At 39.1% G+C, this 24,701-nt stretch overlaps 1 protein-coding gene and 1 pseudogene across 1 annotated transcript in view; both read right to left on the reverse strand.

Annotated features, from left to right (window-relative positions):
- LOC144640816 (uncharacterized) overlaps positions 1-24,701 on the reverse strand; it is a 142,805-nt gene that overhangs the window by 60,857 nt on the left and 57,247 nt on the right. The window lies entirely within an intron of this gene.
- Positions 1,962-11,267, reverse strand: LOC144640832 (uncharacterized; annotated as a pseudogene).

The raw sequence follows: 24,701 nt of genomic DNA on the forward strand, positions 1-24,701 counted from the left end.
CGAAGGCCCTATCGAGCTTAAGAAGTGAAAAGGGCATTGCCGACGAGAATGGAGAACACCTCCCCATATCCTTCTCCCTAATTCCACATAATCGAGCTTTGTGCCCTGTTTTTAACAATGGCAGACGAGCTGACAGAGAGTTGAGGAGATCAGACATCTCGTAGGGCATCATTATACTGCACAAAAACAATACAATAACCTTACTAGAAGTGCCATATGCTGTAGTTTTTTATTGTAAACTTCATTAACAAATCGCATGAATGTACTGTACAATCACAATACAAAATACCTATTCTGCAATTTTGATACAGAATGGGACCTATCGATTACATCAATTCAATGTTTTGAAATTTAAAAACAGTAAAAATTACATATTCAATCAAAAGCCTGATTTTTTCCAATATTAGCATCCGACCTGTAAAGGTAATTATAATAGCTCGCCCTTGGCACGCCATTATAAACAGGGACCTTACGAAACCAGGACGGCTACGCTAACGACACTGAAACTGAAAAACGAATTTATATTTCACTTAAGAATCTCGCAGCTATATTAATTTATTTAGTGCGTTCATTTTTGTCAGAACTAATTCATAACTGAACTTGTAGGTGCATTATTAAATTCAAAGTGAGAAACATAAAAAAATCGTTGTAGTGGTTCAGGTTCTCCAGACTACTTAAACTTTGGCCATGTCACGTTGTTGCTTTGCAGAAGACGACAAACTGAGAAATGTACCGAGGTGGAGATAACGCACGTGCTAAGCTATCGTACTGCTCGTTAAGCTATTTGTTTGGCAAAGTTCTCGTTGCAGTTGCCGTCGTAGTTTCATAAGGTCCCTAATACCCACACAGATCGGCCGCGAATGTTTTATCTATCTCTTACCCTTTTTTCACTTGTTTTTGGTTAAACGTTTATTTTGTAAATTCATGTTGAAATTTCGGTGTTAAGATAAATTAAATCACAAAGTTATGCAAAGTTACAATAATAATAATGACAAATAAAATAATAAATGAAGGATTGTTGCATAAATAGAAATTTTTTCAATTAAAACTCGCAATTGTCAGATAAATAGCAATTCCTGAAAATACTTTTATCCGCGTTGGTGAATTCCTTTATTCCTTACAGCTTATATAAAAAGCTAAAAGATTCGTCACAGCTCTATCGTCTTTATACAATTAGTCGTTATTACAAAATTAATTGTGGTGTAGGTGCTGTACATGTATGTAGTCACTACGTGGTGTATGTAGTCACTATTGTGGTGTAGGTGCTGTACATGTGTGTAGTCACTACGTTACTACACAAAACAGCTGGTGTTCTTAAGCGCTGTAGTTTGGGCTTTCCTAAAGAATGTTTGTAAAAGGTAAACTCCACACCGCATGTCTAGGTGGGCCCCTTTTTTTGCCATTTCGGCGGTTTTTTTTATTTTTTATTTTTTATTTTTTTTGGCGGAGTGTAAATTTAACCGTGATAATAAAATATTTGCTGCTTGAACAAAACTTGTTAAAATTCTGGTTGAATCTTGTCAAATTTTTGCACCCATACATCAATGCATCTTTCCATAATTTTGTTACCACCTTCATTTCTAGATTACATTTGATTTTAATTGAACGTGCACGGTTCACACAGACTTGGACTGTTTTTTTCGTTGTCGTTGTTTTTTTTGTGTGTGTGTGTTTTTTGTATATTTTTGTTTTTCCAGGGGAGATTGAATAAAAACAAAATAACTAAAACATCATCGAAGGTCGGATTAAATAACACTTCCTTCCCCCTGTCATATTGTGGTGCCAAAATGTTGCTTTTGTTCCTGCAGACTAAAAGATTCAAAGACTTCTTAGTCCAATTCAAGAATGAAGAATCGCTTCATGTGGCCTGGCCTAGCGCCGTTAAGCGAATAAGCGCTGACCAGAGAGTGCTACAAATAGAAAGTCGTGAGTCCGGGCACATGTTTTTCTTTTGAAGTCGCTTAAAATGTGCTTTTCCGTTTACTGTCACTTACACCATTCCCCTGCTCTTGCTTAATGGGTATAGGAACAGGCATCAACCATTCCTTTTCTTCGCGAGTCTCGAAGACTTCCAAAGGAACTTCAAGAGAATCCAACCTTTTCGCGCACTCCCCTGCCAGTTCCATTTCCCGTTCGGCTTCCTCATTTCTTCCCAGAACCTTTAGGACAACCGACATGGCTTGATGAGTGAGTATCAGCTCCTCGTACGTGTCCAACACCTCTTCCTGTAAAGCAGCCGCCTTTTCAAGGCTTTCAAGGGCACTGAAAGATAGAATTTAAAGAAACGTCGTTTACTGGAACATCACCAAAACCTGGTCGTATTAACGAATTTGTTTAAAATGAGTTTTTTTTATGACGAAAAATGACTAATTGGAAAATTACAAGGTCGCTTCGGTTTAAATGGCGCATGGCCAGGCCATTTCTAGGCCCAACTGAGCTAACTGCCATAGCGTGAACGACTGACAAGCTCCATTGGACTTTATCATATCAGAACGATGCCGATGCAGCTTTTCAATAACAACACCTTCCTTCGAAGAAGCTGACAAAGAAATGCCATAGAGGGAAAATGGCGAGAGTATCCAGGAAAGTCTAGGCCAAATTTCCGCGACCTTAATTTTCATTGTCTTGGCCCCAATTTTTCGATACAGTCTAGACGTTCTTATCTCCTAGGAAAAAGCATTTATTTCTTCAGGGTGGAAGCTCGAAGCAGTCACATTCCTTCGCTTAACCCATATGTTTAGGTTTAGTATCACGAACATTGTTTCTGTCTCGGATCATACGTCTAGTGTGGAAATAAACTTGTTGCAGTTGTCTCAACAAGTGTTTTTCTTTGTGTACATCGCGTTCATTTTCTTCATTTTGAAATGTTACACCCTCTTTCGCATTAATTTCCTTTATTGGGAAGTAATATTTCCTCCGATTCGCGTTAATTTAAGTCGCGTTAATTTCAATTACCTTAATTTACACAAGCGTTAATTTTCTATAATAAGGTATGTGCTTCAGCTCATCTTAAAAAAGAAGGAAACAACCTCTGTTAATGAAATACACTAGCAAGAAATCTTAGCAAAATAACCACCCACCTTTCGTACTCCTTTTTCGCGGAAAGAGCCACACCCAAATCATACAAAGACCTCGCAGTTTCTTGATGGTCACCGAGCAGTCGTTCTCGGATTTCCAGCGCTCGCCTTGTGAATTTAATGGCGTTGTCATAGTCACCCAAGGCATGGTAACTGTTGGCAATCCAACTGAGTGTTGTTGCCACAAAGGGGTGGTCGCCAAGAATTGATTCATAATCGTCTAGTACGAAGTTTCTTCTTGTTTCAATGGCTGCCATGTGTTTCCTTTGCAACATTTGTGAAGCTGTCATAATTAAAAGACAATTAAATATTGTAAGATTGTGTCGTTTTTACCACCAACCGTGGATCGTCTTTATTTAATTAGAAATTCCCACTCAGTTTTACAGGCAATTCGTTGATAACAATTTGTTGGTTGAGCTTTACAAACTGCTCGCAGCATTGATATCAAACTTATGTCACGTTACCTTCACACATTTATTCAAACAGACGTAAGTGTATTTTACCGAAATTTGGCGTGTGTGTGTATGTGTTCTTTAGGGTTGTTTTCTGGGTGTCCTTCCAGACGTCACAATGGACACTGGATTGTCACAAAATAAACAGTTTCCACACCAAATAGATTTGATTTCTATTCCTCATCCCGCACCCCACCTGGCTTACAAAAACGAAGACGCCTTATATTAAGGTTAGATGTCAGGAGACAGAATACGTACATTGAGAATAATGAACAAAGTCAGTTCAACGGAAATAGCTACCAGAGAGCCTTAGAAAGAAGCCTTCTGTCGTGTAAAATATTAGAAATAAAGCCGTAGAAAGTATTCTCATACTAAACCTGCTAGATCGTTGTGGCAGGCAGCGAGCATGACCTTGTCTTTGTCTTTTGCTAGAAGTCCAATGCGCTTCTTCCTCAAAGTTAAGGCCTTGTTGAGAAAGTCATAACCACTGTCGAAATGTCCCTCGCGAACCAAACAGAATCCAAGCTTGCTCAAGCACTGGGCCCGAGTGGCATCATCGAAGTCCGTAAGGCTTGACTGAATGTCATTTGCATGTGACAAGAAGCACTTGGCTCGACACAGCGCTCTTGGACAGATGTGAGGTGTGCACGTACAGCTCAGGACTAATTTCATTCCGATGTCTGTCAAGCAAGCACTGTAAAGATGCAAGTCATAGCGACAACGATATGCAAGCTTGCAGAAGAGTGCCTCAAATTCTTGCTTCCTCATCATTTTGGCAAGAAACACAGCTGACTTGTTAAAGGAGCGAATACAATGCTCCCTCATTTTTTCGTCAAGCTCGGGATGATTATCACCACACCATGCCATGGCTTCTCGGATGTTTTCCTTTTCGTTTCTGTAACGTTCGATGGCAGACTTTGAATCATGACTTAGAAATTGTTTGCACAGCGCGACAGCTAGATCACTGTAGTGGCGGATGAAGATCGATTTGGCTTCTGCGTGCTGGGGCATCAATGAAAAGAAATCTCTAATAAACGGATGGAGAGAATAGTGACAGCTTTTTCGATCAAAACGAACGAGGCTGCTGTATTTCAGGGAAATCATGCACTTTTGCAAATCAAGACCAACCGGCGACTTAAACTGAACAGCAAGAAATTGATCCTGTGTGAATCTGTGTGGAAATGTGGACATCATTACGAGAACATCCTGGTTTTCCTGACTTAAGCGATTAAAACAAATTTGTAGACACTTATCTATGCGGTCCTCGTTCGCAATAAAGTCTGGATTAAGTTCCCTAACAAGCGAACGAGGTGAACTTTCGGAAAGCCTTCGAGTCAAATTCTTCGGATTCTCTCTTTTAAGGATTGCCAACACAGTGCAGATGATGAGTGGAATACCACCACATACCCTGACCAGTTCCTTTATCAAGTCGTCGTCCAGACTTTTGTCACGCTTCGTAAACAGTGTTGCAGAATCCTTTTCACCTAAAGGCTGTAATTCTATTAATTCACTTGGAAAAGACACACTAAAATCAACGGTTTCTCTCGACGTGAGAAGAAGATGAATGCTTGGGCATTGTCCTATGTCCGTTAGAAAAGTCAAGAAGTCGCCTTTCTTGAATTTTCCACGCGTTGTGGCACAGAATGCCCTGCATTCTTTAGCGTATTTCTCATTGTTGACTTGATCCTCAAGATGTAGCAGGTTGTCAATATTTTCAATGATTAATACCACGCTCTTGGGTTCCAAGGCCCTTAGGCGACGCAATGTTTCCTTTATCGTATCTTCGCCGGGAACCGCACCCAAGGCCTCGATGATTTTGCTTCCCAAGTCTTCCACGCATGTCACGCCTCGAGGTTTAACATAAGCAACAAAGTGCCCTCTTTTGATCATCCTATGACCGACTTCTATTACCACCGAAGTTTTTCCGTAGCCAGGGGGCGCCACAATTTCAGCAGCCTTGTTTGAAGTCAGGAGACTAATAAGCTCTTCGCAAGTACCTTCACGGCCTACCAAATATGTACGATCTGGTAAAGTCCCACCATGACCAGATTGCTTTACGTTTTCTGCAACTAAAAAAGAAATTAATACCAGAAAGAAGTATAACTTATGTGATGTGATTCGGTTGTCCGGTTCATTAGGCCTCATTCGAGAATACCCCAGCCGTGAGAAGAATGCAACGCTAGCGGCTGCCAAGAAAGTGCGAAAAGCTTTCCTTTGTTCCGTACAGTATAAGTACCAACACTGATCGAAATACCGGTAAGACAGTGGATGCCGTGCATGTACTGCTCTCAGGAAGTTATTGGATACCAATCAGAAAACAATTTCACAAACAAGATGTTTGTTTTGAGGAAAACTTATAAAAGAAAGTAATGTTTTCGTCGGAATCTAGATCTTCTGGGCCCACCCGTTCTTTAAAAATGAAATGAACTTTTTAGAACAAAAGGATAAAATAAATGAGTTTACTATCATATTGCTTTCTTTAAACCTCAACTAGATATAAAAATGTTGTATTATGCCTGATAATGGATTTAATTGTGACTTGTTACCTTGCTTTGGAAGAGAAACGCATTCTTCCCTCTTGTAGCTTAAAGTCTCGCCTGTTGGATCGTTGATTGGTAGCTCCATGCTACTGCCTTGAAATGAGCAATCAAATCGCCCCATGGATGAATCTGCCAAAAAAGTTGTAAAAAAAAGTCTGAGTTTTTTTAGCAATTATAGCCAGTGCATGTTTTTTTACATTAACACGCAAGAATACTTACAGGACCGTAACCAGACCTTTAGCAAAGACGAGGTAAGATTTTAATGGGAGGTTCTAAGGGCATGCTCTCCAGAAAAATTTAAAAAACTAGAAGTTCGGAAACTCTTTCATAAATATTTTTCATAAAGTATTTCTTGAGAAAAATCAATCTTGTTGAACTCGGGAATTTTTTTCCAACTAAACGTATTTTCCTTTTAATTTTGGGTTAAAATCAAGACGAGGCATGTAAGTGCCTCGTCTTGCTTCTTGCTAGTTACGGCCCTGTCTTATTGTTTTCCTTTTTGACTGATGAAATTATGAAAGCTTCCTTCAGCACCTTTTAATACATTCAACTCACTAAGTTACAATTTAGCTCATTACTTGACGCTGGAAAGCATGTGTACCTTTCTTGCGTTCAATACAAGACTGCATTATGTGCAGTAAACTATAGGTCTTCAGACGATGTTTGCTGCCCTTTTCAGTTTGAAATTCATCCGGGGGGGGGGGGTACTCCATATAATGGCCTATACGGGGAGGCTCCGCCCGAAAGGGGTTTTATCAAGCTTCAGGTATATAAGAGGGTAGGGATTTCACAAGTTTTGGTATATGAAAGGGTATGAAAATCCGTCATTTAGGTTTTAAAAGGGCCTTTACTTAAAATATTTCGAACAGACGCACTTTATGGCTGTATTATTTTAATTTATTAAAGGGACATGGTCAGCGTTCAAGTTTTGAAAAAAGTTCACCTTAATCCGAAATCAAAATACGCGCAGAGAACCTTCAGAAATCTGCTTCAATCTTCTCAGTGTTTTTTTTTTCTTCTCAATTTTCCTATTTAGTGAAACACTGAGAAGATTGAAGCAGAATTCTGTAGGTTTGTTTTGAAAAAAGTCCACAGTGGTCTTTTTTCAAAACGTGAAACTAGTGTCCAGGTCAGCGCGGTAAGAAAGCTGACCATGTCCCTTTAAGCGCTGCATGAAAATGACAAGAAAACGTCCTTTTCTAAGTCTATGCCATGTCTTTTAGGTATATGAAAGGGGTACCTTTTTTCATTAAAAGGTATACGAAAGGGGTACAATTTCTGTCAAAATGGTATATAGAGGGTCCTGAAGGGGTAAAATGGGAACTGGGATTTGCCTATTTTGGCTGGGATTTGCGTTTATTTTCACTGGGAAAATGGGATTTAGGTAACTGGGACTGGGATTCGGAAACAAAAAATGGGAATGGGAAGCATGTCAGTACATGACTAAACCTGCATATTTTACGCTCTATAATATTCTTAAAGTCCGGAATAGACAGTTAAAAAGCTGAAAACTAACTCTGAAACGAAATCACTACACTGCACGAGTGTCCATCAAGCGTCGATCAATTTTCGTGTAAGTGATTAAGTTACTCAGCGGAACTGCTATGACTGAGCATGGGCACAAATGGAATATTTAAAAGAAGTGATAGTAAGTTTTGCAGGGTAGTGGTAAGTAAGGGATAAAAACTTGATAGCTTTAGTTAAAGCTACTGAAAATTTCTATCATCCTCTACAAGACAAACGAACAAATGAAAAGTGATGTTCTCAACAGTATTGGTGATAATATAACTAGCAGAACATGATTTTGGATAGTCCATTCCCTGAACTATTCCTTCTGCGACCCAGGTGCGAGACGGGGACAGTCTAGGATAACTTGGATGTGCATGCTTAAAACAAACCAATGAAAAACCACAGAGACGTGTGGCGTTTCTTACATGCAACGTGTGCGCTAGGGTAAAAATAGTTTGCTAAAATGAAAAATTCAACTACGCAACAAATTAGCGCGACATCTACAAGAAAAATTGTCATAACCTTTGTCTAAAGCCGTAATACTTACTTACTTACTTATCCTCATCGGGCCCATGAGGACTCATGAGGCCGGCCAGAAAACTAAAACTGCGCCATCCATCCCGGTCCGCCGTCGATGCGACAGCAGCCCCCCACGAACGCCAACCCAGCCGGTTTCTTTCTGTCTCCACGGTAATGAATCTCCGTAATGAATAGGTATTAAACCCACAAGTACTAAATTTTTGAATTTAACATCTGTGCGTGCGTTTCCAAAGGTGCTGTCGATTATGGTTTGGTTTCTTCAGCTTCCCCCCTTTTTGGGGGAGGGGGGTGGGGCTGACAGATTTCTGAGAATGCGCATGCAGGTCAATATTTCTGGACTCGCTCAACGACGCCTGTACCTGGGTTCACCGAAGGGAGAGTTCAGGGAGTGGACTACATTTAGGACAATCAAAACAACAAATATATTATGCTTAAGTCTGGTTTTCCATACACTGGGAATTTTACTACTGGGAATGGGATTTGGACAAAAAAATAGGCTGGGAAATGGGATTTGGGCAAAAAATAGGCTGGGAAATGGGATTTGGACAAAAAATAGGCTGGGAAATGGGATTTGGTACCCCCCCTTCAGGACCCTCTATATAAAAGGGTAAGGGGTAAAAGCTTGGGGCGGAGCCTCCCCGTATAAAACTTTTTTGAGTGCCCCCCCCCCGGGAAATTCATTCTCATTTCTTAGCCATACCAGGGATGCAAAAAGTGTTCAAAATTTCAATGAAAATAAACAGAGAATAAACAAGACAGTTTTTTGCACTCACCAACTGTGTCTGGAAATTGTTCTGTTATGATTTGAATGGCGTCATTGCGTTGAATCCTGTCCAGTGCTTTTACAATGTCAACCATAGTAGTGTTAGGGAACCGAGCGACCATCCATTGCATAACTTCTTTTGTAGGACTTTTTCTTTTTGATCCTGCTGTTTCACCTGAAAAATCTCGACGCACGTCAAGTGGAACTTCGAGTTTACAGGCCAGATGGCTCCAATTTTTTACACCTGGTACATCTTCACGATTAAGCTCACCAGCCATGATTTCCAGGAGTTCTGTGCCAGATGTCATGATATCCTTGAGCAATACTTTATCTGCATTAAAAATGTAAGAGCCCACAATGTCATCAAACAAACCTTGTTGCTGTTTAAAGAAAACAGTGTTCCAATCAGAACCAAGCTATTATAAACTAGAGGTAAAGGAGGTGATATTTTCTGGTAAACGTTCCTTCATGTCATGCAATTTTAGACAATTGTAGCACTTAACCATCTGGTCATTGATTTAACTAAAAATTACAATAACAACTTAATCTGTAAAAGAACTGAGGAGAAATACAGAAAAGCCAAGAAGGACATGAATAGATACAATTAGAGAAGATTAAAATATATTTCAAAAAAGGACGACCATACACTTACGTTCCAAGTTTATCCCAGTTTTTATGAAAATGCCATTTCATAAGGCTCTGAAATCGGCAGTTGCAAAGAATGCCAGCACTAATTGAAAACTTCAACGGGATTCGGTCGCGCGCCGATATCATTTTTAAGATCGATCCCTTTTAATTTGCTTTCACTCTTTCACCCACAGTCCATGGTCAACTCTCTTTGAAATTATAGAGCAGTGAACTCACCTCCAAGGTTCTGGTTCAGTAGAATTTTCAACAAGTCGTTCCTTTCCAAAGAATGTAGAGCTTCCTTTAGACATTCCAGAGTCATTTGGGGGCGAGTGGCTGCAAAATACTGAAACATTTGGTTTGTTGGATTGTATATCGAACGTCTTCCAAACTCCCAACATGTTTTTCTTGGCACACCTAGTTTTATCGCTAAGTTATACCAATTTTCTAAAACCAGTGACGTCCCATCCAGAGCTAGCGCAATTTCATCTAAAAGCCCAGCCCGGAGTAAAGGAGCTTTTAAATTGCGTGACGTGATTACTTCTTGGACTTTTCCGAGTCGGCACAGCCAGCTGTGAAGAAAATGTGCCAAACATCATTAAAGTGTTGAGTTAAGTTATTAGCTATTCAACGGAAGTGGAAATGAATAATAAACAATTATTCCACGAGCGCGTTGAATATGAGAATGATCTCATATCTAACAAGCGCGAGTGGAATAACTGTTTTATTAAAAACGCCTAAAGAACTGCAATATTTGATCTCCCCAGCTGTTTTCGTTGACGCGTATCGACTACCATATTTATGGTTAATGGTATATGAGCTCATATACCATTGCCTGTTGACCAATCAAAATGCAGGAATTGCAATATACCATTGCTAGTTTGAATATCTGTTATGTACGGATGACAGATGACAAGGACTTCCTGACCATATTTGGGCATCCTGACAATTTGTTGAATCTAAGTTAGGATATCTGTTACGTACCAATAGAAGACAGGGCCCCAAATTGTTACTTCACGCTTAAAACATGTCACGACTTTCAAAATTTTCACCTGTTTCCTAGGTGCATAACCGCGTGGTTTGTATACGCATACCCGAAAACCGAGGCTACTGGCTGTAAACCAAAAATAGTATTTACAAGAAAATGCAGCCGAAAAAAATGTTTGCACATATAAAAAATCACACAAAAAACTGTTTATCTTGAAAACATTTTCATCGCCACTCCAAAAAACTAACGGTCTGTCCCTTACAGTATGTTCAGTGATGATCTTGTAGAACTAGTTTTTAGTTTGCTTGTTTGTTTTTATTTCATGCCGTTTATGTATGGGTGTTACTGTGCAGAGGAAATATCACAGCAAAACACAGGCCCATTGCGTTTAAAACTCAAAACTCAATCCATCCAGTCCATGCAGCAACAGCCCCCCCCCCCCCCCCCCCCCCCCCGCTAAAAAAGACCGGTTCTCCCTTCTCCCGCACCAGCAGAAAAATACTGGAATTAAAGAGAAACTATCGCTTTTTTAAAACTTTGTTAGTATAATTACCATTTGTCGTCAGCAAGCTAAACAGATCGTTCCTTTTAATCCCTAACAACGCGTTCCTTAGTTGTCGAATGTCCAGATCTGGTTGCTTGACTTCGAGGTGTTCAAACAGCCGGATGGTTGGGCTGAAGTCACTGTATTGTCCCAGTCGTTTGATTACTTCTTCATCGACTCTCATTTCACGTGCAAAGTGTTGCCAGTTCGGTATTAGCCTCATTTCTCTATCTAAGCATAGGCGTACGAGGCGGGGGGGGGGGGGGGGGCGAGGGGGCTGCAGCCCCCCCCCCCCCCAGCGCCGAAATTTTCGGGCAAAATGCTCAGAATTCGGGCAATAAGCCAGAGAAAAAAATTGAAAATAAGCCGACAAATCTCAAAGTTATGTTCAAAACGAATTACATCAGCAGAAAAGTATTGGAAATATACCAAACTTTGTGGTTCAGAAGTCTAAATTTCTCATACCGCATACCATATCTTGTTGCTATAATGATGTTCGATTTTTCTCGAAAATTCTGCCTGACCCCTCAGTTTGATTCAGTTGTAATTAATCATTTTGAAGTGAGTGGGAAATTGGCGAGGGCGACCAGAAGTCAGGATTTTCCATAGCTTGAGAGTTTGCGCATGGTGGATCCAGTGTAAGACTTTGAAACAAAGCTGTTACAGATGTGATGAAGCTAATGCTCTGATAATGCTTTTGACATAAACGTTTAGTTAGTTCTAATGGCTAGCCTAAAACTTCCAACGAAATGTTTTAACCCGTTTACGCCTGAATGTTTCAACCACTTTTCTATAACTTTCAAGTGGGCGAAAACAATGTAAATTGGCTCCCCAAAAATACTTTAATTTTTTTTCTGAACTAAAGTGAATAAATAAAATATTTCCGAAGAAAAAGGATTCAGTGCATTGTGGACGGGAAGATGAGAGACGCTGGGAACGAGGTTGTGCATTGACATCTACGGACAACGCCACGAAATTAATTAGAGAACTTTAAGAAGGCAAGGTGCACAACTATTTCAATGCACGTTTTGTTGTCCATTCTATATGCCTCTCTAATTCGCTTTCAACGCATGTCATTTTTTTTCGGGCAATAAGGTTTCCGCCCCCCCAGGTCCGAAGGTGCCCGTACGCCTATGTATCTAAGCATAACGCCAACTGATCCACGAACTCCGGTTTACGCGTAAGGACGGTAGACAGCTTAGAACCTTTAGAAAAACAATTGAAATAATCTAATGTAACTGAAATAATCTTCTGTTTGTTCGCACTTGCTGATATAAACACGAAATAACTAAGTAAAATATAAAAAAGGAGATTTAAGCGACACGATTGAGAGTTATCCACCCTGTATGATTATCAAAAGTGAGAGAGAGAGAGAGAGAGAGAGCCATATGCCCGTTGATACCCCGCCGCAAATTGGGGCGGCGCATCAGCCATATGGCTGATTTCCCGCCCTTTAGCTGATGCGCCGCCGCAAGTGTGGCTGATTCCCCGCCGGTGGTTGATGCACCGCCACGTATTGTGGTTGATGTCCCGCCCAGTGGCTGATGTGCCGCCGCCGGTTGATTTCCCGCCACTTGGGTGGCGGCGAAATTGTTGATGAGGATTATTGGCTGAGGATTTTTCATTTTTAACGGTAATTCTTTATTCTCTCCTTAGGAATACGGATAATACATTATTATATTAGGCAAATGATTATTTGGATTTTTTCCACGTCATTTCCATTTTTTTTCTGCTCTAAACTTTTTGCCGGCTTTCTCCTACTAGTCACAGCGGATTGGAAATAAAGTGCAAAATATTAAATGTGTGAACGTCATCGATCATATCTTTGATAATCAGTTATAGATATCGTTCTGTTCTCTAAGTGGTCAAGTTTTTTTTCCTTTTTTATTTTAAGATAAAGCTTGAGGAAGGCCCTCTACAAACATTGCCAATGAAGATTGACCACGATGGCCACAATCGAGGAATCACAACTTTTTTTCAAAACAAATTATTTCAGGGGTTTTTAATAGGTAGCCAACCCAATATACTGTTGTCAGGAACAGAGTAATATAAGACAGAAAGGAGAAATAAGTCTCCACAATGTAACAACAAAAACTACTTTATTTGAAATAGGCATACTTATGCACGATATTACCATAAAATAAAACAAATTAGGGCAGAATAATTTTACGTTTTTAGTAACTCAACGACCATCTTGACTGTAATTTTTAACGCGACCGTACACTGAACATGTTAAATGATGTATAAAAAATGACCGTACACTTTTCAAAAACTTATAGTTTTATGGAATAAAGGCACACATTTCAAAACTGTTAAAACTTTCCATCGATTGTATTTAGTCCTTTCTGATTTTGTTTTATTTTTGGCTTATCCTCGTCCGTACACTGTAATAAAAATTGATTTGAAAATGACCGTCCACTGGTTTAAATGCAAGATTTATCTTGCAAAATGATCACAATAAAAATAAATAAAGAAATGCTTCATCTTCGGGAGTTCAGAGTCCATCCTTGACTTCCTACGTTTGACCTGGAATACATCCATTTCTGGTCTTTTTCTTGAATATGTATTTTGCTTTGTTATAACAACGCTCAAAGTCGCCGTCGTTTCGCTCAACAATTGCTTTGAGGCTGGACTATGACTGGAACAAAGCCCTTAAGTCGTCTTTGCATGGGCGAACAAAATACTTTGCAAAGAATTTTTCAACTTTTCTTTCATCAGTCTGGTTCTCTTGTTATAACGTTCGACCATGCCTCTTTTCTGTTTGATGATGGCTCAGGTTCATTTGTTGGAAGTACCATGTTCTGCTTTTCTTTTCGTCTCAAGTAGACCACTTTGTCGTAGATCTTTTTGATCATCTTAGTGTCGTCAAAAATTCCCGTAAATCCATATGCTCGGCACTGGTTTTCCTAACAATGTCAAGCATGATTGAGTCTCGAGAAATTATTTGGTGCGAAAACAGCATCTTGATGGCCTTTATTTGACCACTGGCGAGCCCTTCTTTGTTAGTGCTTTCCTCATGTTCTTCATTGTTTGACTTTGTTGAATTTGCTGACTTGGTCCTAGGTTTCGATCTTGTTAATACTGACCTATCCAAACCAAGGGTCTTCTTCAGAAGCTGGTGACCTCCGAGCTTTGGAAGACTTCTTGGTGATGTGACCAATGTTGTAAAAGTGATCCACAGTCTCCTCTTTATGAGCCATGTGTTCGTGGATAGCCCTCTTTTCGACGATATCCATATCAAAAGTTGCCGAGGATGCTATTTTTCTAACATAATAACAATATAACATAACATAATAATAACATCGGTGCTCGACAATTTAATCTGCTTGGCCTTGAACCAAAAGGCGATTATTCACTTGCCGATGTTGCTTTGGTCAAAGGCCTTGCCTTCCAATGTGATAAACAAGGCTTCCTCGTTATCATTGGCACAGACGTTATGCACATATTCGATGTACGTGGTGACATTGGCATGCGTTTCAGCATCCATGCAAATCCGCGCCGGGCCATCAACAGATCGCTTATGTTTTGGACAGTACATTGTGTTGCTGCCATCGTCGCTCAGCTCAGCTTGTCAGAAGTAGGATACTGTGGCAGTTTCCATGGGATCTGGCCGTTGTGTATTTTCAAGCCCAAGTCAGGCAATGAGAAAATCACGTACAGTGATAAATTCTCGCATCATGTAAGCTACACCAAGTTTACATGTTTTTGTTTTTAGAAAGCTGAAAGCTTGAATATCAACTTGTAGATGTTGTTGTATTCGAATTAAAGTGGCTATAAGCCACTAAACATAAAGATTTTCCGAACAAGTTATGCTGAACTTTCCATACTTCAGTTTAACGCATTTAGTTTGTTACATCCAATAATATTACTAATAATGTCGGTAATCAGAGAACAGGTCTCATTCTTTAAACTGAGTCCTTAAGACACTTGCACGCATTGCGTGCCTATGTTGATGTGAAAATCACTTCGCTCACTACAACTCGGAATTTCGCCGGGATATTTTAAGTTGTAATTCATTTTGACCCTTTCCGCCTATGGCCAGAGACACTCGTCGACAGTTTTAATATTCTAGGTAGTAATTTATAAATAATCTGGATCATTATTTAAAGGTTTCCGTTAACACTCAAATGTTTCTTAGTTTTTGAAACTACGCAAACAAAATCCCCACGATACTTCCCAAAAGCGAACAACCAATATCCTTGCAAGGGCTATTGATAGGAAGGCAAGTGAACTGTCTTTGCAACAAATCTTGGAAAGTCTTCATCAAAAAAAGAATAGTTATGATGATAATAAATTCAACTGGCCAGAAACTAAACAACATATTATATCTATTTTATTTGCTACAGAAAAAGGTCATTTTTTTCTGCACGTTAAAACTATTGAAATCGTCGATCTATACAGGTGATTTGTATTAACATCGCAATCAAATAGTAAATTTTTGGAAGGAAATAGCAAAATTTGTTCGAGTTCTGGCCTGATTTACGTCAATGGGAAAAAATGCGCATTTTGGTTGATTGCCCGCCGCTTTTAGTCTTTGAACTTAAAAATCGGCCAAAATATGCAAGCTAAAGCCAAAATGAACCTATTTCCCTAAATTACATGCAGTTTTACACTCTGCTGCAAAATTACAATTATATTTATCGAAAATTACAGCTTTTATCGAGATTTGAAAACGTGTTTGATTTCCCGCCGCGAAAAAAAATAACTTTTTGTAATACAAAGTAGCGTAACGAAAACAAAAATTCCTAAAATAGGCCGAAACTTTGCAAAAACTTGCTATATTGCATGCTTAATGTGTGTGAATTTTTGTAGTCCATTACCTCTAAATGTGTCGAAGATATATTTTTTTAAATTATTCTGTTTGGAAAAAAAATAATGAATGCGCTTTCTTGAGCTTTGAATCGAGTACTAAGCATGCAAGTACACTGGAAAATTTTCAAAAGTCAAAAAATCGGAAATGCTTAAACGGGGGAAAGCTAAGGTAATGCTAGGGGAGTCGGGTGAATCATCAAAGGTAAACTTTTGCCGAAAAAATAAGTTTCCAGGGATTTATTTGACTTTTTCGAGTAAAGTGGGTGATTTCCCGCCATTTGCAAAAGTAAAGAGCGATAAATTAATGGAAAGAACGGAAAAATAAAAACCACGCATTGGATGATAAAGAACAATGCAATTAGCAGTAGTGTGGAAAGTTTCAAGTATTGGTATGATGTTTAACATTTTTTTTGGGGACCCCCAAAACTCAAGTTTTCCCTGGCACCTAAGTTCTTGATGAGGCATATACAGAGAGAGAGAGAGAGTGTGTGATTGGGGTTTACCCCTGGCTACTTTCTAGAAGAAAAGTAAGGCACTTTTGTAACGCCATTCTCTATTTATGATAGCTCGAACAATTCTGCACGCAGCGAAGCCATTCAAAGGCTGAAATAACCTTTAACATGTAATTCCAATGCATACAAGTGGTCAGCATATACCACTTCAACATCACTGAATAAGATACTAATATGTAGCTTAGAGGTTACAAATGTGCCCTTTTTCGTGGTAAGCATCCTGTTAAAAGCTTTTAATCTAATTTCTTGGCCGAAATGTAGCTATTGGCTTACCATTTATGTCCCACACCATTCTCTCGATTACCACATTAATTTAAATGTGAGTTATGACGCCCAGAAAAATTCTGCCGTGTAACCGTTTGACTCTTCATGCCAATGAACAGAATCACGGTTCGGAAAAAGCTCATTTCGTGTTTAGTGACTTTGAAAACTTTATTTCATAAAAGCTATTCAACCAAATTTGCTCAAACTTTAGCACAATATAAAGTTATGCTTAGGCAATATACCAGAGAAAAATCAAAGGAAACGGCGCAGTCCTTTATTTTTTATAAAGATTTGAAGTTACCTATGTCTTAAAAGCGGCAACGTTACGAAAGCTCCCTATTTGCTAGATGTTCCGAATGTCATTATCGGCATATTTTTTTGAGAGATAGGACACAATATTATAATCAAATTAAACACCATCACGAGAGCAACAAGTGACCCAAATTTCATATTTTCCCTTCAAGGAAAGGGAGTTAGGGCCACGAAAAGGGTTTTTGAACACCCGCGTAATTGAGCGGTAATGTGGTTAAGTCTCTATGGACGCAAAAATGGGCAAATATCAGTGATGAAAATACATCTTGACATAATTTATAACATAAGCGTAGATATATTTTAAGTGCCATTGTCAGAGAAAGTGTTCCAGACCTTGCAAGTCGGGGTCAACCGATTTTCCTGAAACTTACTGCAGAAGTTGGCCTTGATGAGATATTCCAAAAGCCATTTGGGTTTGGTTTTCTGACTTTTACTTTCAAAGTTCCAGGGGTGGTCCCATATTGAGCCTTCAAATCATGAAAAATCCTGTTTTTAAAGGAGTAAGTTTGCACTTATATAAAATCAAACACACAAAACCTTTTGACTAAATACTTGTAGGCTGTGATTCTACTATAAATGCTCTTTCATTTCATATATGCCGATTTGGCATAGAGGGTTCTGACAGTGTGAGGCATGGCACGAAATTTGGCCAAATTTTGATGAGAAAACCACTACCCAAAATTGCCAAAATTTAGATGTTCATATTTTTTAACTGCCTAACTAGCAAAAAAGGACACTTATATCAGGAGTTATCCCAATGCATGTAGAACAAAATTCAGTTGAGAAAAATTTGGGCCGTGTAATTTTTTAGCTCTTTAATGACCCATTTTGAAGCACACCCTGACATAATTTGCATATTGTCAAAACCAATAGTTTAACATCCATACCTATTTTATTTACTTTTAAACACTTTAATTTGCCTTGGTGAGGCTTAAAGTTCTTAAGAAAGCTGTTATTAGCAGTAATAAGGCGAGTAATCATAAATTTTGACTGTTAAAATTGCCAAAAAATTAGAAAATCAATACTGATGAAATCAGTTTGTTCCCCTCAAAACCGTGTTCCTCAAAATATAATGTGCATAAAATACAGGGAGTCCGTATAACGTCTACTTGATAGTTTACTATACTAATAAATACACTTCTTTCAAACATATCCATGCTTAACTTGCCAAAACTTAACTTACCAAAGCGTATTAAGAGGAAATCCGCCAGGACTTCGAGTAGTTATTGGACAATATTATGTACCAAAACTATTTACACCTGATTGCAAGCTTTTGTGTTACTGCTTCAAATATCTTATCGAAAGAAATCTTTTCTAACAACACCACACATCGAAAACACATTTTGAAGTTCCGCTGAATTCCACTGAATCTCTTAAAAGATGTAAGCTTTTGCCCATAGCTTGTGAACTTTAAATATCATTTTCTCAGACTCTGATAAGAAATTGTTGTACCAGAATTATTTCCACCTTATTGCAAACTTTTTTTTACTGCTTCAAATATCTTATCAAAAGAAATCTTTTCTAACAACACCACACATCGAAAACACATTTTGAAGTTCCGCTGAATTCCACTGAATCGCTTAAGACGAATTTACAAAATGGCTACACGTGAGATTTTGCCCATACCTTGTGAACTTTGAAATTCATTTTCTCAGACTCTAATAAGAAATTGTTGTTGGTGTTATCACGGATAATTACTTACATCTTTACCTTTTATTAAGGGTAGGAAATAACGCAATAGGATTTAAATTATTCTGGAAATTGATTTTTGTCCAACTTTAATAAATATTACTCGACTTCCTAGTGGATTCCGTCTTAAACGCTCTTCAAGTAAAGTAAGTTTCCATATTTTTGAAAATCGTGCGAGTAGAAACATCCTACGGCGTAATCATACTTCCTGATAATCGTAACATTCTGCATTTGCTGACAGAATTCCTTTGTAGTCCCTTACAATCAAATAACATTTCTGAAGACGCTCAGTTCTTTGCCATTTTTGCTGTTTTGGCTGCACACTGTCCACCCGCCATTTTGGATGTGGTCGCAAGAGAACTGGGTCGAGAGTCGCCTGACTGAAAACGTGTGGACTCAACATATGCATTATACATTATGAAGTTTTCCTGTTCAGAGTTTTTTTTTTTTTTTCAACAAAAGTCCTTTGCTCAACTTAAATCGTGACACTCTTTCATTTTGGCCACATTTCATTAGACCGGGGTGGAACTTGACTGTTGAGCATAATTATGACACGGGCCCACAAATCAACTAGGTTGCCAACATTAGCTCAAGAATCTGTTTCTGTGTTTAGATTTATGTTGAATCGTATTCCTGAAACTTTCGCCTGTCAATTCGTTAAAAATTACAATTTATACTGTCTTTAGGGATTTTCCGAGGTTAAAACTGACTTACACGTCGTGTAATGATCATAATAGTGTGTCTCAGCAAGCTAAATAAATTAAAGATCGGCCAGAAGAACTAGTAAAACGGGTTTTACTAAAAGCAGGCCCGCGGCCCAGCGGTCCGCGGCCCAGCGGTCCACCTCACGGCCCGCGGCCCGCGGCCCACCTATATATACATATACCTCGAAAAGCTGTTTGAAGTGCCGACAATGGCCTATATTTTCAACACGAGCGAGAAAATACCACAAGTATTCGCGTGGTAGACGAGGATCATGGCCTATGTTTTTTCCCCGTTTTGCACTTTGATGGCAAATTCGCCAAACTAATTATGGAACTCTTGATGCAACAAGTTCATCTCCAACGGATGGCTCCCAAATCTCTTTTTATTGATAGGATCAGACTCGTACCCAGTCGTTACTCGTTTTTTCGTTTTTGGCTACGTTCGAAGAGGATGATGGGAAGGACGTAGAAAGAGTAAGACTTCCCTGATGCCTTGCACGCCGCTCAAAAAGCAAGAGAAGCGACTGGGTACGAGTCTGTGATAGGATAGCAAGGATACCAACGAAAGCCGAACGCCTCCATCTTGTTTTGCTTTTTCGTTCTCGCCCCAGTCTCACATTGACGTCCGATCGAATGCCTGGTTACTAAGCTACGAACGTTCTGCAAACACGTTCTTGACCACTTCGTGTATTGTAACACAAAAATCCATGGTAAAAACCGTGTTTAATGAAGAAATATCTGCCAACAAATACCAGTAAAAGACCAGCCATATGTCAAAGTTGGTGTTCATTATATTAAACAGCTGAAATTGTAGGTTAGACTGAAGTATTTTCCTTTTCATTGTTAAGCGTCGATAAGTGAGTTCACGTTCGATTTTCGATGAAGAGAACTCCTGAAGACTCGACTTTGGATTTTCTTTGATTTAAGTTTATAGGTGGGCTGCGGGCCGCGGGCCGTGAGGTGGGCCGCCGGGCCGCGGGCCGTGAGGTGGACCGCGGGCCGCGGGCCGCGGGCCTGCTTTTAGCAAAACCCCTAGTAAAACTAGCTAAACGTCGGATTTTAGGGACAGTTTTAACTTTGGAAATTCGCAAAAAGCAGTACTGATTTGAATTTTTAATATATTGAAATGACATCATGCTCATATAATGATAAGAAACAAGTAACAGCATGTATATAATATACGGTTTGGAATAAGAGCCATCAATCGACACCAAAATGTTGTCAGGACTCTTCAATGATGCACAAGACCGAAAACCAGTCCTGCTTGCAGTTGGCAGGAATGAGGCCCCATTAGGGGGGTGGTCAGAGTATCCCGTATCCCATTAATTTTTGGCCTAAATATCCCGTATCCCATTAATTCCCATTTGTTCGATATCCCAAAATCCCTTTTCTTAGTATCCCGTATTCCTATAATTTTTCCCTGAAATATCCCGTATCCCTATAATTTTCTCCCCAAATATCTCGTATCTCTAAAACCCCTAATGGGGCCTCAGGAATAGCCACATACGTATATGCATGTGAATGGTGCGCTCACCAGAGTGACCGGACTGGTGAATTACAACAGAAAAACGACAACTCGGGTTAGATTTCGGAAACTACTGCAACCTTTTCTTCCAGACGACTTTTTACCTCATACGGAATTAACCTTCGACCATTGTCTTGCCCGGGGGGGACTCCTATATGAAAGTGACGGGGATGCTCGTCGGAAATTTTGAAAAGAACCCCTAAAAGAGACCAATCTGGGTGTGGCTCAAGCTTTTCTTGACCCTAAAAGATACCAAAAAACTAAGAATATAATTTATATTTGTATATTTTTTCGTGTGCAACCCTAAACGAGACCATTATAGCTAAAAATATTGGTGTTTTGCCCGGAGCACCAAGGGAGACCAAAAATCCGAAATTTACACCCCTAAGCGAGACGACGAGCATCCCCGTCCATTTCATTTGTGAGTCCCCCCGTACCCACCTGCTACTGTGTAGTTTCTCTGCTTGAACTGTTGATGAGCACGTTATAGTTCTTAAAAAACCGAGTCTATATTACTTAACGTTTTTTTCCCACAGATCCCGCTATTACGGACACTAAACGACATCCCAAGCGTGTTGCTATTTCGAGAGTTGACTCACGGTAATATTCTTTAGCACAACACGAGAATAATAGATCTTCAGGCCGGTCACGGTTTTGACCGCCATCTGGAAGCAGGGGCACCCAACGGAATGTTTCGTTAAAATATCTGTTCGGAAGACGATTTAAGATCTAGAATTTTCGGAACATTCATTGTAAATTTTTTTGCTTGCCTGCCTAATTAATTCCTAGGATTTTTGAATATCTAAAAAATGGTATAATTGTTCATTTTTAACGGATTTTTACTCTAAAAAGTTCACCTAGAATTTTCGGGAGCCTTTCTCTGGCTGGAATTTTTTCGAAAAGGTAAGTTTTGATCCCTATAACTTTCGGATCACTAGACTTCCAGCTAGGAAATCCGAACAGAAAAATTTTTTTTTAGGGGATAAAAATATGCCTATATCTACCGTTTAAATACTAAAATACGTTCAACGGTGCTATCTTTAAGTGGTTTTGAACTATATTCTCGATGGGTGCCCCTGTGGAAGGATACGCAACGCCGCCACAAATTACAGTGTCTTACGGGAATTCGATGGTAAACTTTATTTTCAAAACCGTAACTGAATGCCAAACAACTTAATGAAACGTGAAGCCTAGCTTCTAGGCAAAATATTTAATCAAACAAATTTGAATGATGTAGCTGGGATATAAAGTGTTTAGTTTCGTTTTTAATTTCCCATTAATTTCTGTGTATAAATCGCTCCGGCTTGTTGCCTGGGTTGGCGTGGTTCGCGGGTAAAACTTATAGGCCAACGCCATCGAATCTTGACAGCCCTCGAGTCGTGCAAGCCATTGTCGTTTGCTAAAAAACACATCGGTTACCCTAAGTGGCATTATGCGGGTATGGTTAGCCTTTATATTACGATTTGAGGACAGAAGGCACTACTATTGTTAGATCATCATTATATTATAATCAACATTCGAATCGAAATGAGACACCTTCAGTGGAGGGGGAAAGGCTGACTCGTTTCCAGTCGTCTCTCAGTCTCGCCTATTAATATTAACGTCAGAAGCGCGGGGAGCCCGAGATTCCCATGATTTCCTCCGTTTTCAGTTTGACCCAGTTTCCCTGGACACAGGAGAGACAACACAGGAGAGACAGAACAGACGACTGGGGACGAGTCAGGGGGAAAGGTCAAAAACATGAAAAAATAAAAGAGGCAGCGCGTGGAACGACTCGATTTTTCCTTTCTTCATTCCCAGTGTCCCCCGATCGCCTTTTTGTTCCCCTCTCAGGCTCGCGCTAACTTCTCACCTCTCCCCATTTCCCAGCCCTTACATGTTTCAGGCAGACACTGCCGTTTACGTACACTCCTCTTGTTCAAGCAATCAGCCACGGTTTTTTTTAGTCATTTTCCAATTACTTCCAAATTGAAGTCAGTCTAAAAATAATAGATGTCTCACACAAAAAATAGCAACAGAGTAATTCTGCAAGTTATCAAAACCTGAGAAAAAACAAAGATTTTTTTTAATGACTGATTATGACAAAAACTTAAAAAAATTGCCATTTTTTTCAAGATTTTTTGACTGTGATGTAGTTCATTTATACCCTATAGAAGTGTAATCTGCAATAAAGAGTATATTTAAATGGCTCTCACTCAACACCAGAGATAAAACACTTGTTGATACATGTTTCATTTCATTATAAGAATGATTTTTATAAGACCCTAATAAGCCATTTGTTTGATTTGTGGGCCTGGTGTCGCATTATGAATTGTTCCACCCAGGCTAGGTCTAATAAAATGCGACCAAAATGAAAAAGTCTCACGATTATGTCATTGAGTTAAGCGTCAAAAAGAGGCTAATTTGAAACAAAAAAAATTTTCTCACATTTTAAAGGTATCTTAAGGAGTTCTATGGAAGTTTTGTTTGAAAAACGTTGGGTCCAAGGTCCACACGTTTTCAGTCAGGCGGCTATCGCCCCAGTTTTCTTGCGACCATATCCAAAATGGCGGATGGACAGCGAGCAACCAAAATAGCAAGAATGGGGCATAATGGCGAGGAACTGAGCGGCTTCAGAAACGTTTCTTGATTTTAAGGGACTATTAAGGACTTCTGTTAACAAATGCAGAATGTAACGATCATTGCGAAATACGATTTCGCTGTAGGATGTTTCTACTCGCACGATTTTCAAAGATATGGAAATTTACCCTTACTAAAAGAACGTTTAATACACTTTGGTAAGTTAAGTTTTAGCAAGTTCAGCATGGACATGTTTGAAAGAAGTGTATTTATTAGTATAGTAAACTATCAAGTAGACGTTATACGGACTCCCTGTATTGTATGCACATTATATTTTAAGGAGCAAGCTTTTGAGAGGAACAAACTGATTTCATCAGTATTGATTTTCTAATTTTTTGGCAATTTTAACAGTCAAAATTTATGATTACTCGCCTTATTACTGCTAATAACAGCTTTCTTAAGAACTTTAAGCCTCACCAAGGCAAATTAAAGTGTTTAAAAGTAAATAAAATAGGTATGGATGTTAAACTATTGGTTTTGACAATATGCAAATTAGGTCAGGGTGTGTTTCAAAATGGGTCATTAAAGAGCTAAAAAATAACACGGCCCAAATTTTTCTCAACTGAATTTTGTTCTACATGCATTGGGATAACTCCTGATATAAGTGTCCTTTTTTGCTAGTTAGGCAGTTAAAAAATATGAACATCTAAATTTTGGCAATTTTGGGTAGTGGTTTTCTCATCAAAATTTGGCCAAATTTCGTGCCATGCCTCACACTGTCAGAACCCTCTATGCCAAATCGGCATATATGAAATGAAAGAGCATTTATAGTAGAATCACAGCCTACAAGTATTTAGTCAAAAGGTTTTGTGTGTTTGATTTTATATAAGTGCAAACTTACTCCTTTAAAAACAGGATTTTTCATGATTTGAAGGCTCAATATGGGACCACCCCTGGAACTTTGAAAGTAAAAGTCAGAAAACCAAACCCAAATGGCTTTTGGAATATCTCATCAAGGCCAACTTCTGCAGTAAGTTTCAGGAAAATCGGTTGACCCCGACTTGCAAGGTCTGGAACACTTTCTCTGACAATGGCACTTAAAAACTACGCACCTAACAATTGCGCATACCGAGGCCCTGAAAAGCACTCTGTAGAATATAAGAGGACTAACAAACCAACTACACAATAATTATTCCAGAAGAGCTTGTGTTGGGAAATAGAAACACAGAACTGTAAAGAAGAAAGGTTATTTCAAACACTGAAAGTCATACCGCTGATAAAGTT

This window comes from Oculina patagonica, unplaced genomic scaffold (assembly GCF_052425735.1).
Source record: "Oculina patagonica isolate OP01 unplaced genomic scaffold, crgOcupat unplaced5, whole genome shotgun sequence".
Classification (NCBI taxonomy): Eukaryota; Metazoa; Cnidaria; class Anthozoa; order Scleractinia; family Oculinidae; genus Oculina; species Oculina patagonica.